At 42.8% G+C, this 12653-nt stretch overlaps 1 non-coding gene across 1 annotated transcript; it reads left to right on the top strand.

The window, feature by feature from the left end:
- The first annotated feature begins 5953 nt into the window (after positions 1 to 5953).
- Trnat-ugu lies at positions 5954 to 6027 on the top strand. The gene has a single exon. It is a non-coding gene; the product is annotated as a tRNA-Thr (tRNA).
- Positions 6028 to 12653: the final 6626 nt, after the last annotated feature.

Genomic DNA, 12653 nt, shown 5'->3' with positions numbered 1-12653 from the left:
GTGGCACAGACGTAATCTCCTCGTCCAGCCTGTCAAAAATTTCGTCCAATCAGTTTTCTTGAAGTTGTATGTCTGTTTCAAACTCACCTTCTGTGGCCTTATTGTTGGGTATATGAAAATGCAGCAGAAAGGAGCTTATATACAGAGGTAACCACACAGTTACTCAGCTCCACTGAAATAAATTCTATGTTATTTTCTACGCCAACGCCCTTGCCGCAGCGATAACACCGGTTCACGTCCAATCACCGAAGTTAAGCGTTGTCGGGCTGGGCTAGCACTTGAATGGGTGACCATCCAGTCCGCCGAGCGCTAATGGCAAGCGGGGTGCACTAAGCCCTTGTGAGGCAAACTGAGGATCTACTTGACTGAGAAGTAGCGGCTCCGATCTCGTACAGTGACATACGGCCGGGAGAGCGGTGTGCTGACCACATGCCTCTCCATATCCGCATCCAGTGACGCTTATGAGCTGAGGATGACACGGCGGCCGGCCAGTGCCGTTGGGCCTTCATGGCCTGTTCGGGAGGAGTTTTAATTTTTATTTTCTACTCTGCAATGGGCACTGTTCATCTGAAACCCTGGTCTTACAAATATGGCGCTTCCGTACTGAGAGCGCGGTATTACTGCAGCTAATTTCATGCCCGGTATTTTTGGTCGTCTCTGTCGCTCACAATCGCTCTTATCTATGGGTCTCTTGTATACCAGGACGTCGTATTTTTTATCACGACATACGCTGGATTACAGATGTTCTTTGGCTGATGATGCACATTCAATATTTATGGAAATCACAGTTAAAGTTGGCTCTGATAAGGACCGTTTATTTGCTCGCATGTTTACTTCTGGTGTGAGAGAATTAGCCGTCTAGGTACCAAGTAAACGGCCAGGGGACGTCTGGATATGTAGAGATTAATATACGGTGCAGACCCTTCGTGGAGGCTTCTGTCGCCCACTATGCTGATCGCGAATGCAGATCTCGAATCGAAGATGATTTCTGCACCCTCAACTAGCCCCACTTCTCCTCCCGCACGAACCACTATTGCTCTTTGTCAAGAATTTTCATTTTTCCGCACACCTTGTACGTCACTATGCTGCCAACATTTACTACCCACTGTACTGATAGTAGTGTGCGGAAAAATGAAAATTCTTGACAAAGAGCAATAGTGGTTCGTGCGGGAGGAGAAGTGGGGCTAGTTGAGGGTGCAGAAATCATCTTCGATTAGAGATCTGCATCGGAACATTACCATAAAGAGATTAACAGTAAAAATTATATGTAAAATGGTTGTAAGAGCGCCCAACAGCAAATATTCCAGCTGGAAGCGTTGTGGTACTGGACAATGCGCCCTACCATGGTGTACGTGAAAATAAAGCGCCTAACGCATCTTCTCGTAAGTTATGGCTGGCTAAGCATAGAGTTTCGTTCGGCGCGGATTTAATAAGAAATTTGTGAAACGTTAGAAATCCGAGCCAGAATGTACTATATTGGACACCGAAAGAAACCGGGAAAGTATTTACTGCGTAACACCTTCCACCTGAAATTGTGATCTGAACGCCATCGAACTAATCTGGAATTTAATGAAACAGAAAATTTCATCGAACAATCTCAGCAGAGTTATCCTTTCCCAGCTTAAGCAAATGAGTACGGCTGCAGTACAGAGCGTTGTAAAGACGATTGGAAGAAGGCGTGTGATAAAGTGAGAACTATTCTGGACGAATACTGGCGTAGAGACGCACTGATGGACGAAGCTATTGAATGAGACAGTGAAAGTGAAATTTCGCTGTGTGTCCTGAGGATGTATGTAAAGAGGCAGATTCATACTCGACAGAGACAACTACTTTAGATATCAGCAACAGCTCTACCGCTTCGGCAGGTGTGGCAGAATTATGTGTAGGAGGTGTTCAGCCCTTACGTATGGATTACAGTCGTGCACGCTTATAACGCAACATCTCGCCACATAATTCTTTACATATTAATTCTTAGACTGTAAATGAAATTTTATTTTCCCACACGTGACCGTAAAATGATATGTTAAAAGGCAAATGCAGTTTTATATTTGTTCACCTTTCGTAGTCACTATCTCGCTCACCAAAATTTCTATTTTATTTTCACTTCTTACGCTTTCCTGTAGAATAATGTATCGATAAAGAATGTATTTGTATCTTCTACACGCCCAACTCAAGGTATTTGATAGTAAAACAACAGTTTTTTTTTAAATTTCGTACGCTTCTCTGTTGAAGAATTTATTAATAGCAAATGTGTCACATGTTTACCTCCGTTATTAGCTCGTAACACAACGGCTCCATTTTTTGTTTCATTTCTTACCCTGTCCTGCAGAAGAGTATACTAAAATCGAATGTACCGTTGCCTTCTACACGAACACCTGCATTGTTCGACACTAAAACAACAGCTTTACTTTCCTCTTTTTCATCTCGATTGATTTTCTGTACGAGAATTTGTGAGCAGAATGTATATTTCTGTCATCTGCTGCTTCTATACCAAGTACAGTTCGGAAACCGTGTTACACTTTCACTGATTAGTTACAGCGCTCGTCAGTTATTCGAAACAACCAATAGCAGAACACGTGAACAGTTCGCAGCGCGTTCGGCTAGAACAACAACTGTAAGGCGAAAAGGTTATATGTATTTCGTATCAGTCGGGATATTTCGAATGGAACTGGTTGATGACTTAGGATGTCCTGGATAACCAAGAAAAAATACTGATATAATTTGCATTTTTATTTTAGGATGTGCTTCTCTTCTTTCTTGTATATACTCTGAAGAGCCAAAGAAACTGGTGCATCTGCCTTAATATAGTGTAGGAGGGCCCCGCGAGCACGCAGAAGTGCCGCAACACGACGTGGCATCGTTTCGACTAATATCTGAAGTAGAAATGGAGGGATTTGACACTATGAATCCTTTAGGGCTGTCTATAAATCCGTAAAAGTACGAAGGAGTGGAGATATCTTCTGAACAGCAGGTTGCAAAGCAATCCAGATATGCTCACTAATGATCTTGTCTGGGGAGTTTGGTGGCCAGCGGAAGTGTTTAAACTCATAAGAGTGTTCCTGGAGCCACTTTGTAGCTATTCTGGACGTGTGGCGTGTCGCATTGTCCTGCTGGGATTGCTCAAGTCCTTCTGAATGCACAATGGACATGAATGGACGCAGGTGATGAGACAGGATGCTTACGTACGTGTCACCTGTGAGAGTCTATCTAGACGTGTCAAGGGTTCCATATCACACCAACTGCACACGCCTCACATCATTACAGAGCATCAACCAGCTTGAACAGTCCCCTGCTGACATGCGGGATCCATGGATTCATGAGGCTGTCTCTGTAACCACACGCGTCCATCCGCTCGATACAATTTGTAAGAGACTCGTCTAAACAAGCGACGTGTTTCCAGTCATCAACACACCAATGTCGGTGTTGCCTGGTCCGGACAAGACGTAAAGTTTCGTGTCATGCAGTCATAAAGGGTACATGAGTAGGCCTCCGGCTCCGAAAGTCCATATCGATGATGTTTCGTTCAATGATTCGCACTCTGACGCTTGTTGATGGCCCAGCATTGAAATCTGCAGCAATTTGCGGGAAGGGTTGCACTTCCGTCACGTTGAACGATTCTCTTCAGTCGTCGTTGATCCCGTTCTAGCAGGATTTTCCGGCAGCAGCGATGTTGGGGATTTGATGTTTTATCGGATTTCTGATATTCACGGTACATTCGTGAAATGGTCATACGGGAAAATCCCCACTTCATCGCTACCTCGGAGATGCTGTGTCCCAGCCGCGCGGTGTAGCTTGCGGGCTCAGGTGCCTTGCCACGGTTCGGGCGGCTCCCTCCCCCCCCCCCTCCCCCCCTCCCACCCGACGGAGGTTCAAGTCCTCCCTTGGGCATGGGTGTGTGTGTTGTCCTAAGCGCAAGTTAGTTTAAGTTAGATTAAGTAGTGTGTAAACCTAGGGTCCGATGACCTCAGCAGTTTAGTCCCATACAACTAACCACAGAAATTTGCTGTGTCCCATCGCTCGTGTGCCGCTTATAATACCACGTTAATACTCTCAGAAATCTTGATTACCTGTTGTTATAGCAGCAGTAACCGATCTAACAAGTGCCTCTTGTCTTATATGGCGCTGCCGACCGCTGCCCCTTACTCTGCCTGTTTACATATCTTGGAAACTTGTGGTAAGGTCCTGTGGGACCAAACTGCTCAGGTCATCGGTCACTAGTTAATCTGAGTCAAACTAACTTACACTAAGGACAACACAAACATCCAAGCCCACTCGAACCTCCGACGGGTGGAGCCGCGCGAACAGTGGTAAGGCGCCTAAGACCGCGTGGCTGCCCCGCGCGGTTGTACATACAGTATCTCTGTATTTGAATACGCATGCCTATACTAGTTTATTTGCGCTTCAGCGTAATGTGTGTTATGATTGTACCAAAAATAAGGGTATCATTTAAATTACTGCGTATTTTTCAGGCTACTGAGGGTCTTCAGAACATTTTATTTACAACATAGAATAAAGTCTTTTAAGTTGCATCGCCAGAGTAACAACTGCTGTTGGCTAATTTATACATCTGTAACAGCGCCTCGACAGTGAAATTTCCAAATTGAACCCTCGTCGCTCTGTCTTGGTACAATGACTGATATTGCCACCAATTTGGTCTTCGTGTTTTGGAAACGCTTTACTTGCCATAATGATCAGATCTGTCAATTATTAACACGTGTTTTGGATATAAAGGGATGCGTATGAGTGGTTGTTTATTTTCTCAGCATGTTGTTTCAGCAGCTGGAGTTCTATCTTTTTTCCGGGTAATTTCCTCTGTGGATTATCTGAAACATGTAATGTGAGCACCGTCGTTATTACTTCTAGTGACACCAGCGACAGGGGTGAGATGTTCCATAGTCGTTGCCACAGGTGATGAAATGACTCAAAACCTCTGTACCAAACGGCAAATTATGAGTCAACATTTCTTACCGTAAAATAAATATGCGCATACGGTCAACGCCGGAACTGACCCTTAGAGACAAGTTCATACATGGATAGTTATCCAGAGGCCGCGTTGTCTTGTTCAAAAATGGTTCAAATGGCTCTGAGTGCTATGGGACTTAAAATCTGAGGTCATCAGTCCCCTAGAACGTAGAACTACTTAAACCTAACTAACCTAAGGACATCACACACATCCATCCCCGAGGCAGGATTCGAACCTGCGATCGTAGCAGTCGCGCGGTTCCGGACTGAAGCGCCTAGAACCGATCGGACTCCACGGCCGGCTTGTCTTGTTCGCGACAATAAATAGAAGGCACACTACTGAAGGACATCTCTTAAAACTTTTTAAGTAATACAAACATTATTAACATCCTGCATCCTTATTCTTCACGTCTACATATTTATTTCTCAACATAGTCACCCAGGTGACAAATACATTTCTCCTGACGAGAGACCAGTTTGTTGATATCGTCACTGTAGAATGTTTGACTTTGTTAACCAAGCCACAACCTCAGCTCTGCCTTCACTGCTTCATCACTCTCAATGTTAAATCTTCGAACGCGTTCTTTAAGTTCTGGAAATAGATGAAAACCGGGTGGAATCAAGCTGGGATTGTGTGCAGAATGGTCTATGACAGTGAACCCAGAACATCGGATCGTTACAGATGTCGCAGCGCTCGTGTGTTGTCTGACATTGTCATGCCGAAGGGCAGGATACTCCGTGTATGGACGAACTCTTCGAATTTGGAACGCGATTACAACACGCTATTTAGCACGCGTTGACATGTTATATATGAAGACAGTAACTGTTCTCGAAAGAACAGATACTATTGATGACCGTGCAGCTTTCTACAGTGGATGGGCAAATATCTATTAGGTACATTACAATATGTAGAATTGTGGACAGTTGGGAATGTGGGTCTCGCGGGAAGCGTGCAAGCGATAAGTCCCTGCAGTCGCGCTACTCATCTGTGTCCTCGGTGGTTCAGATGGATAGAGCGTCTGCCCTGTAAGCAGGAGATCCCGGGTTCGAGTCCCGGTCGGGGCACACATTTTCAGCTGTCCCCTTGAGTTATATCAACAACACCTGTCGGAAACTGAGGGTTTCAATTAATTATCATTTATTATATTTATGTTACACACAACCATATTACACGCCACAATTCGGAGCTCTCTAGCGGCAGAGGGTTGTAAATATGTTGACAGGGAAAATATAGAGTAGAATGTTAATAACGTTTGTTTTATTTAAGAAGCTCTAACAGTTTTCACATAAAAAATTTGAAGCAATTACTTTTTAGCAAGCCCTCTAAGATTAAGTATCCCTCAGGAAGTTCCATTTCTCTACAAATGCTATAGGGCTATTACGTGGCGGATCGGTCGAAACTTTTCTTGGATTCGATTCCCAAACATTCAGCCTCTTGCTCTAGTCTTCTTGTTTTTTGGGGCTGTCCCTTTACATTTCGACAGTTTCATTCTCAGTTCAAGACATAGAAGTTGATGGTCGGAACTACAGTCGGCGCCTGGAAGAGTACTAATGTCTGCAACGGAAAATCCCTGTCACCGGCAATCAAAGAATAATATATCTAATTACGAAAAGTTCGACCTGATCAGGTCCAGTAGTATAGCCTTCATGAATTGTGTTGAAAGCAGGTGATGGTAACAACGAAATTATTTTCCTGACAGAAATGTATCAGTTCATTTCGTCGATTATTTCTTTTACCTAAACCATGAAAGCCAAATACTTCATTTGATGGGTCAATCGTCCCCTACTTTATCATTAAAATCTCAATGAACTGTGGTGACTTCCGTTTTGGTTACTGATTCAAGCCAGTTGGCAAAAATCTCACGAAATTCTCCTAATTCTTCACCAACAGCTACTGAAGTTGGTTCTGAAACGTAACGCATATGCTCGAGAAATCAGCCAGAGAAAAGTGTTTAAATGTGTCATGAGAGTGGGGTCTGGCTGCATAAACTTTCTGGACCGGCCACGTACGTTGATAAAGGACTGGTTAGCAGCGGACAATAACAGTGTTTTCCCCAGTTACTAGGTAACAAGCAGTGGACCTCCTACCTGCTCTGCAAAATGTTTCCAGGACAATGGCGCCTTCTTCTACAGTATGAAAGAAGGCCATATTGAAATATTTCATAACTCTATAATAATTCGATTTTTCACAGTACGACAAATGCAAACATATCAGCATGCTTGCGGCACTCATGCGCATTTATTGAGACTTGCATATTGTAAATATTATAACTGTACAAGTTACCTGAACACAGTTAACAAATATACTTACAACAGTAACTGCAAATTAATAACTGCTGAAAACTTCGTGCGATCTTTATAAAGTAAGTATTTGTTGATAGCACAGAACTCCTTTTACCATCTCTGAAAGTCACAGATTGATACACGTTTTGTTTATTGAATTATTACGTTTTATATCTTTCTATTTTGTAAATGCGTCAGGTCGTAGTAACTTCTACATTTACACAACAGATGAAAGCAGTATAGTACTTCTCAAGTCTAGCCATCTCTAATATTAACTGTTTCTGTATGATAACTAAAAGTATTAACATCTTTGTAACTTAAAAACGGTAAATGATCCATAAGATTTAATACCATAAATAAACTGAGCGTGGAAAGGTGCATCAGCGGAGCATGTCAAACTCATATTTCATACGTTTTAACTTGTACTCTTTGTTATCTGTTATGAGCGCGTATCCGCTAGATCATGTTTGATTAATTATATCGATGTAAATTATTGCCTTTGGTACCTAGAGAAGCGGAACAAAATTTTCTTTAATTTAAACCATTTATCTAACCTGTAACTTTATTACTACGCAAATGGTAGTCCGTTTAATAGATTTTAGCAAATCAAGCTATTTGTTGAGGGAGCAACTGTTTCTCATTGGCACGGATGGTGGGCTCTCGAACGTTTGGATTGGTGGAATGACTCCAGGGAGCAAGGTGGGAATTGTTGGGAGAGGTAGAGTGTTGAAACACTACGGTAGAGATGTGATAGGGAATACTTGGCGTGGAAGGGTGATACAGTGAACTTCTTGTCGAGACGTGATAAAGGAGAGACTTGATGTTGAAAAGCAGTCAGTGGGGTGAAGTCACAGAATCTGAGAGGCTAGCGCTCGCGGCCGCACGGGGTAGCCGTGTGGTCTTGGGCGCCTTGCCACGGTTCGCGCGGCTCCCCCCGTCGGAGGTTCGAGTGCTCCCTTGGGCATGGGTGTGCGTGTGTGTGTGTGTGTGTGTGTGTGTGTGTGTGTGTGTGTGTGTGTTGTCCTTAGCGTAAGTTAGTTTAAGTAAGGTGAAGTAGTGTGTAACCCTAGGGACCGATGACCTCAGCAATTTGGTCCCATAGAACTTACCACAAATTTCGATGTACTAGAGGTCGCGAATAATTTAAAATTTGCTCGTACTCAGTGACATTCCGAGGCAAGTAAGACTTTGACTCAGGGAGTTAGTATGAACTTTAAGGGTGAATCATCATCATAAGGTGTGCTTCAGATAATTTTGACGTGAGTTCTTGGTCTTCTGGCATTATCTGTGCCTAATACAAGCCATGGGACTTTAATTTTTCTGGCGAGCTAGTAATGATTTATTGATTTCTCGAAAGTCTACTACCATTCTGATTACACAGATTTACGCAATCTTAACTGTAGTTGAATAAAACCAATTTGTATCTTTTAAACTGAATTATTGTAGCACCACCATTATAGATATTTTTTGATGTAATTGGTTGAATAAATTGTCACTTTACTCAACATACAATTGCAGTGTTGTCTACATCAGTTTATCATCGGCAGTCAGTTACCTTTAATCGCCATTTATTATTATTTACATTATTGCAGTTTGAGATTATTTACAATTTCGCTTAACTTGCCAGTGCTTTAGTTATTTGACCAGAGGATTATAATCTGTAACTTACTTCAGGTGTCTTAGGTAATCGACATTTAAGCGGGCGTGCACGTCTCAACCCCATGACAACATCCACCTACATGTTGTGAACACAGCCGTGCATATCTCAAATACCAACCGACCACGAATCGCTTATTTTGGAACGTCACAAAAATGGTTTTTCGTCAGGGAGTGTGACTAGAAAATCAACCCACATATCTTCACTGTTCCTATGTCACAGTGCATATAGCTATGTAACATTTAACTCGCAAGATAAACTAGTACTGAATTTCACTAGCACTATTCGCTCAGTGGCGGGCTTTTATTTAATCACTGTGGAATTGCATTCTTGGTGTACTAACAAACCACTGACGGAATTAGCTTATCTACCAGAATAATATACTAAATTGCCATTAGCTCTTCTGAAATGACCGCTGCCTTGCCAAAGAATCTCTTTTAGCCCTCGTATTCCTATTTTAATTAGCTGGTATTTCCTTCCCACAATTTGGGGGACTGTTCATATCAATAGACTGTTTATCAGCAGGCAAATCCATGATGAGTTTTCTCGAAAACATAACACTGGGCTGGTTTTCCATTGCCTTCCACATTAGACAGTGAATGAAGACAAAAATACAAAATACTGAGTAGATGTGGTAAGTTCATGATTCCTGCTTGGTAAGGCGGTAGACCAAGCCAAGAGTTCTCGTAGTCAAGGTCGCAAAACCCCTGAAACAGGACTATCCTTCACCGGGGTTGTGAAAAAGCTCCTATCCGCTCCATGAATCACGCTATACCCTATGGCAATCCGATGCAGTGATTTGGACTTGACCAGCGCTTGGAGAATGTTATCCGCCATCATGATGTAATGAGCAGGTGGTTTTATGGTTGGGAGTGTTTTTCGTGGTTAGGGTATGGTCCTCTTATTGCTCTTAAGAAAACACTAAATGCGGAAGATAGGTACACATTTTACGGCACTGTGTATAACGTACAACAGAGGAATGGTTCGGAGACGGTGTTCGTGTCAGCATGAGAACGCACCCTGTCATAAACCAGCATCACCGATGCAGTGGTTAGTGGATAGTGGCATTCCTGAAAAGGACTGCCCTACCGAAAGTCCAGACCTGTACCCACAAGAATACCTTTGGGATGAGTCAGAACGTCGACTGCGCTCCATCACTACATTCTCTGGTTTTGGCCCTTGAGGAAGAATAGGCTGCCTTTCGTCCATAGACATTCAGACCCCACATGAAACTGTCCCCCAGCAGAGTTTAAGCCGTCGTAAAGGCGAAAGGTGGACACCCTCAATAATAACCTCCACCAACAAGTGTCCAGATACTTTTGATCAGTTGATGAACCTGAATTCATCATCCCAGGAGCTAGTTAGATCTCTTTTCTAAAATTTTTTATTGAAATTACATTCTGATTGGATGTACTATATCAATACTTAACTGTGTTTGGTTGTAAAGAGGAGAACGGAGTGTGGCATAAAGAGTAATTGGCTCTTTCATTTTTAATACTTAGCTGTGATTGGTTGTAGAGAGAAGAAATTGGAGCTGAGCCTAACGTACAGCTGAGGTGATTGGTTGGTCCCGATCTTGCATTATTTGATTGGGTAGAGAGACGAGAGGGACAGAGGTTTGTAATATCCCACAAACACAAACAGTTTGTTCCACAATGTTGAAATTTTGATTGGTTGTTTCATTTGTAATACTTCGGTGTGACTGCCTGGAGGCAGAGGGAGGGAAGGAAGAAAGGAGAAATTGGGGGGAGGGGGAGGCGGAGGCACGGGGAGGGTTACAAATCAAAACTGAGAAAGTTCTATTTTTTCGACCAATTGTTAAATATCTCACAAACGTCAACTTCGACTTTTTCTAATTTCCTATTTTTTGAGTTTCCCATCATCTGGCATCCTGCGTTATTTTCAATTTCCCGCAAACTTTTTAAAATTTCCCGCAATTTTATACATATGGCAAAGGGTTTATTTTGAATTTCCCACACTCCTCTATCTTGGATTTTTAATTTTCCCGCCAAAAGCGACTGTGGTGCCACCTAGCAGCAGAAGTTGTAACCACGCAGTAGGAAGCTTATAGCTATACTACTGTCGATATTATTACTATATATCGAAAAACATATCGACATTTCCAATAGATTTCTCTTTTTTTCTCTTTTTGTAACTGAATACGGATTTTTGTTTAGGTTACCTACAGGAGCTCTCCGATATGTCGAAAATTCAACAGAAAAACTAACTTCAGATTCATTACTCTTCCAATTAATATGTTCACAGATAAATAAGAGATCTTTTAATTTTTACCTTCTTTGTCGGGGGTCTATATCAAATCTTTAAATTTTGCTTCAGCACTGACATTAGCTATACCTTGGTTTCCACTTAAACCAGTCTACATCAAATCTTTGAATTTTGCTTCAGCATTCACGTTAGCTATTGCATCATTACAGTACATTTTTTGAAGTGTGCATGTAAAACATTGGCAATGGCAAGAGTGTTTACATGTTCTACGGAGCCGTTCTTCTGGTTATGTCATGTAGAGCATCTCTTTCGCCGCAAGTTCCTAAACGATAGCAGAAACAGTTTTAGAAAGTGTGCAGCGGAGTAAGACGTCTAAAAAATTCATAATATCTGGAGGATCGATATCCAATGGATAACTCTCATCCACTACGCACTTTGGGTGCATTGGTGTGACGAAACAGTATATCATTTACAAAACTTCATAGTTATAAATTTCTTCGTACCATATAACAAGTACGTTCCTGTGAGAGAGCACACTCTACATTAATTTTATCTCGACAGTGGAAATTGTGTTCAAAATGGTTCAAATGGCTCTAAGCACTGTGGGACTTAACATCTGACGCCATAAGTCCCCTGTAACTTAGAAGTACTTAAACCTAACTAATCTAAGGACATTACACACACCCATGCCCGAGGCAGGATTCGAACCTGCGACGTAGCGGTCGCGCGGTTCGAGACTGAAGCGCCTGGCACCGCTCGGTTACACCGGCCGGCGGAAATTTTGTCTCCAGATACGTCTGCGACCTGGAATCTGGTCGACTGGAGTAGAATAATTGTTTTCAGCGATGAGTCCCGCTTCGAATTGAGCCCAGATGACCAGTGAAGACGTATCTGTCCACACCCCGGACAAACTGCTACCCAGCATACGGCCTGATACCAGAAATGATTTCATTCGTGACAGGACCATTTTGGTTGTCATCCGCTGCACCCTTACAGCATAGCGGTACGTCGACGATATTCTGCGCCACGTTTTGGTGCCCTTCATGCCAAGCCAGTTTGGACCTACATTTCAGCAAGATAATGCCCGGCTACATACGGCGAAAATTTCTGTTACGTGTCTTCGTGCTTGCCGAAACTACCTTAGCCAGCAAGGTCTCCGAATCTTTCCCTAATTGAGAACCTCTTGAGCATTATGGCAGGGTCCTCCAGCCAGCTCGGGATTTTGACGATCTACCGCGCCAATTGGACAGAATCTGGCACAACATCCCTCAGGAGGACATCGAACAACTCTATCAATCAATATCAAGCCGAATAACAGCTAGCATAAGGGTCAGAGATGGACCAAAGCGTTACTGACTTGCTCAATTTGTGAAGCTGCCGCTATTGAATAAATCATCCAGTCTTTATGAAATTATAGTTGTACTTTGCTTCCAACTGACCTGCAACGAGTGTGCACGTATGCTTGTCCACTACGTATTTTTCTCGATTATACTGCCACTCGGCGCCAGTAGATCGTGGCACGTGT

The sequence above is a fragment of the Schistocerca piceifrons genome, chromosome 2, assembly GCF_021461385.2.
Source record: "Schistocerca piceifrons isolate TAMUIC-IGC-003096 chromosome 2, iqSchPice1.1, whole genome shotgun sequence".
In the NCBI taxonomy this organism is placed as follows: Eukaryota; Metazoa; Arthropoda; class Insecta; order Orthoptera; family Acrididae; genus Schistocerca; species Schistocerca piceifrons.
The sequence above is the reverse complement of the archived record's forward strand: the minus strand, read 5'-3'. Positions and strand labels throughout refer to the sequence as shown.